Here is a 5,151-nt window from a genome sequence, read left to right as displayed (position 1 = left end):
GATACCATGCAAACTTGGAACTTTTTCAGAGTTCATTTCAAATGCTTTTCAACTTCATGGTCTTATAGTTCAAAATAATCAGTAAATGCATGAAAAATAACAAATGTAGCTAGAAAGGGTTGTAAATTGATGATGTGGCTTTGAATGGTGCATTTTGAACACAGAAAAACAATGAAGTTCAAATAAGTTCAAAAAAATGAAATCCCTTTGTAACAGACGAGTTTCCGTGTGAAACCCTGATACTTCCAAAGAGATTGTCCGTTTTATACACGAAGTGCATCCAGTTTTTGCCGTAAGCCTCTGTACTTTCTCGCACATGCTATGTGGGTGAAATGATGATACCATGCAAACATGGAACCTTTTTAGAGTTCATTTCAAATGCTTTTCAACTTCATGGTCTTATAGCTCAAAATAATTAGTAAATGCATGTAAAATAACAAATGTAGTCAAAAAGGGTTGTAAATTGATGATGTGGCTTTGAATGGTGCATTTTGAACACAGAAAAACAATGGAGTTCAAATAAGTCCAAAAAATGAAATCCCTTTGTAACAGACAAGTTTCCGTATGAAACCCTGATACTTCAAAAGAGATTGTCTGTTTTGTACATGAAATGAATCCAGTTTTTGCCGTAAGCCTCTGTACTTTCTTGCACAAGCTATGTGGGTGAAATGATGATACCATGCAAACTTGGAACTTTTTCAGAGTTCATTTCAAATGCTTTTCAACTTCATGGTCTTATAGTTCAAAATAATCAGTAAATGCATGAAAAATAACAAATGTAGCCAGAAAGGGTTGTAAATTGATGACGTGGCTTTGAATGGTGCATTTTGAACACAGAAAAACAATGAAGTTCAAATAAGTTCAAAAAAATGAAATCCCTTTGTAACAGACGAGTTTCCGTATGAAACCCTGATACTTCCAAAGAGATTGTCCGTTTTATACATGAAGTGCATCCAGTTTTTGCCGTAAGCCTCTGTACTTTCTCGCACATGCTATGTGGGTGAAATGATGATACCATGCAAACATGGAACCTTTCCAGAGTTCATTTCAAATGCTTTTCAACTTCATGGTCTTATAGCTCAAAATTATTAGTAAATGCATGTAAAATAACAAATGTAGTCAAAAAGGGTTGTAAATTGATGATGTGGCTTTGAATGGTGCAGTTTGAACACAGAAAAACAATGGAGTTCAAATAAGTCCAAAAAATGAAATCCCTTTGTAACAGACAAGTTTCCGTATGAAACCCTGATACTTCAAAAGAGATTGTCTGATTTGTACATGAAATGCATCCAGTTTTTGCCGTAAGCAACTGTACTTTCTTGCACAAGCTATGTGGGTGAAATGATGATACCATGCAAACTTGGAACCTTTTCAGAGTTTATTTCAAATGCTTTTCAACTTCATGGTCTTATAGCTCAAAATAATCAGTAAATGCATGAAAAATAACAAAGTTAGTCAGAAAGGGTTGTAAATTGATGATGTGGCTTTGAATGGTGCATTCTGAACACAGAAAAACAATGGAGTTCAAATAAGTTCAAAAAAATGAAATCCCTTTGTAATAGACGAGTTTCCGTATGAAACCCTGATACTTCGAAAGAGATTGTTCGTTTTGTACATGAAGTGCATCCAGCTTTTGCCGTAACCCTCTCTACTTTCTCGCACATGCTATGTGGGTGAAATGATGATACCATGCAAACTTGGAACCTTTTCAGAGTTCATTTCAAATGCTTTTCAACTTTATGGTCTTATAGCTCAAAATAATTAGTAAATGCATGAAAAATAACAAATGTAGTCAGAAAAACTTGTAAATTGATGATGTGGCTTTTAATGGTGCATTTTGAACATAGAAAAACAATGCAGTTCAAATAAGTACAAAAAAATGAAATCCCTTTGTAACAGACGAGTTTCCATATGAAACCCTGATACTTCGAAAGAGATTGTCCGTTTTGTACACGAAGTGCATCCAGTTTTTGCCGTAAGCCTCTGCACTTTCTTGCACATGCTATGTGGGTGAAATGATGATACCATGCAAACATGGAACCTTTTCAGAGTTCATTTCAAATGCTTTTCAACTTCATGGTCTTATAGCTCAAAATAATCAGTAAATGCATGAAAAATAACAAATGTTGTCAAAAAGGGTTGTAAATTGATGACGTGGCTTTGAATGGTGCATTTTGAACACAGAAAAACAATGGAGTTCAAATAAGTCCAAAAAATGAAATCCCTTTGTAACAAACGAGTTCCCATATGAAACTCTGATACTTCGAAAGAGATTGTCCGTTTTGTACATGAAGTGCATCCAGTTTTTGTCGTAAGCCACTGTACTTTCTTGCAGAAGCTATGTGGGTGAAATGATGATACCATGCAAACTTGGAAACTTTTCAGAGTTCATTTCAAATGCTTTTCAACATTATGGTTTTATAGCTCAAAATAATCAGTAAATGCATGAAAAATAACGAATGTAGTCAGAAAGGGTTGTAAATTGATGATGTGACTTTGAATGGTGCATTCTGAACACAACAATGGAGTTCAAATAAGTTCAAAAAAATGAAATCCCTTTGTAACAGATGAGTTTCCGTATGAAATCCTGATACTTCGAAAGAGATTGTCCGTTTTGTACATAAAGTGCATCCAGTTTTTGTCGTAACCCTCTATACTTTCTTGCACATGATATGTGAGTGAAATTATGGTACCATGCAAACTTGGAACCTTTTCAGAGTTCATTTCATATGCTTTTCAACTTCATGCTCTTATCGCTCAAAATAATCAGTAAATGCATGAAAAATAACAAATGTAGCCAGAAAGGGTTGTAAATTGATGATGTGGCTTTGAATGGTGCATTTTGAACACAGAAAAACAATGGAGTTCAAATAAGTTTTAAAAAATGAAATCCCTTTGTAACAGATGAGTTTCCGTATGAAATCCTGATACTTCGAAAGAGATTGTCCGTTTTGTACACGAAGTGCATCCAATTTTTGCTGTAAGCCTATGTACTTTCTTGCACAAGCTATGTGGCTGAAATGATGATACCATGCAAACATGGAACCTTTTCAGAGTTCATTTCAAATGCTTTTCAACTTCATGGTCTTATAGCTCAAAATAATCAGTAAATGCATGAAAAATAACAAATGTAGTCAAAAAGGGTTGTAAATTGATGATGTGGCTTTGAATGGTGCATTTTGAACATAGAAAAACAATGGAGTTCAAATAAGTCCAAAAAATGAAATCCCTTTGTAACAGACAAGTTTCCGTATGAAACCCTGATACTTCAAAAGAGATTGTCTGTTTTGTACATGAAATGCATCCAGTTTTTGCCGTAAGCAACTGTACTTTCTTGCACAAGCTATGTGGGTGAAATGATGATACCATGCAAACTTGGAACTTTTTGAGAGTTCATTTCAAATGCTTTTCAACTTCATGGTCTTATAGTTCAAAATAATCAGTAAATGCATGAAAAATAACAAATGTAGCTAGAAAGGGTTGTAAATTGATGATGTGGCTTTGAATGGTGCATTTTGAACACAGAAAAACAATGAAGTTCAAATAAGTTCAAAAAAATGAAATCCCTTTGTAACAGACGAGTTTCCGTGTGAAACCCTGATACTTCCAAAGAGATTGTCCGTTTTATACACGAAGTGCATCCAGTTTTTGCCGTAAGCCTCTGTACTTTCTCGCACATGCTATGTGGGTGAAATGATGATACCATGCAAACATGGAACCTTTTCAGAGTTCATTTCAAATGCTTTTCAACTTCATGGTCTTATAGCTCAAAATAATTAGTAAAGGCATGTAAAATAACAAATGTAGTCAAAAAGGGTTGTAAATTGATGATGTGGCTTTGAATGGTGCATTTTGAACACAGAAAAACAATGGAGTTCAAATAAGTCCAAAAAATGAAATCCCTTTGTAACAGACAAGTTTCCGTATGAAACCCTGATACTTCAAAAGAGATTGTCTGTTTTGTACATGAAATGCATCCAGTTTTTGCCGTAAGCCTCTGTACTTTCTTGCACAAGCTATGTGGGTGAAATGATGATACCATGCAAAGTTGGAACTTTTTCAGAGTTCATTTCAAATGCTTTTCAACTTCATGGTCTTATAGTTCAAAATAATCAGTAAATGCATGAAAAATAACAAATGTAGCCAGAAAGGGTTGTAAATTGATGATGTGGCTTTGAATGGTGCATTTTGAACACAGAAAAACAATGAAGTTCAAATAAGTTCAAAAAAATGAAATCCCTTTGTAACAGACGAGTTTCCGTATGAAACCCTGATACTTCCAAAGAGATTGTCCGTTTTATACATGAAGTGCATCCAGTTTTTGCCGTAAGCCTCTGTACTTTCTCGCACATGCTATGTGGGTGAAATGATGATACCATGCAAACATGGAACCTTTTCAGAGTTCATTTCAAATGCTTTTCAACTTCATGGTCTTATAGCTCAAAATAATTAGTAAATGCATGTAAAATAACAAATGTAGTCAAAAAGGGTTGTAAATTGATGATGTGGCTTTGAATGGTGCATTTTGAACATAGAAAAACAATGGAGTTCAAATAAGTCCAAAAAATGAAATCCCTTTGTAACAGACAAGTTTCCGTATGAAACCCTGATACTTCAAAAGAGATTGTCTGTTTTGTACATGAAATGCATCCAGTTTTTGCCGTAAGCAACTGTACTTTCTTGCACAAGCATGTGGGTGAAATGATGATACCATGCAAACTTGGAACCTTTTCAGAGTTCATTTCAAATGCTTTTCAACTTCATGGTCTTATAGCTCAAAATAATCAGTAAATGCATGAAAAATAACAAATGTAGTCAGAAAGGGTTGTAAATTGATGATGTGGCTTTGAATGGTGCATTCTGAACACAGAAAAACACTGGAGTTCAAATAAGTTCAAAAAAACTGAAATCCCTTTGTAACAGATGAGTTTCCGTGTGAAACCCTGATACTTCGAAAGAGATTGTCCGTTTTGTACACAAAGTGCATCCAATTTTTGCCGTAACCCTCTGTACTTTCTTGCACATGATATGTGAGTTAAATGATGGGACCATGCAAACTTGGAACCTTTTCAGAGTTCATTTCAAATGCTTTTCAACTTCATGCTCTTATCGCTCAAAATAATCAGTAAATGCATGAAAAATAACAAATGT

This window comes from Triticum dicoccoides, chromosome 6B (assembly GCF_002162155.2).
Source record: "Triticum dicoccoides isolate Atlit2015 ecotype Zavitan chromosome 6B, WEW_v2.0, whole genome shotgun sequence".
In the NCBI taxonomy this organism is placed as follows: domain Eukaryota; kingdom Viridiplantae; phylum Streptophyta; class Magnoliopsida; order Poales; family Poaceae; genus Triticum; species Triticum dicoccoides.
This window is presented reverse-complemented; position numbering follows the sequence as displayed.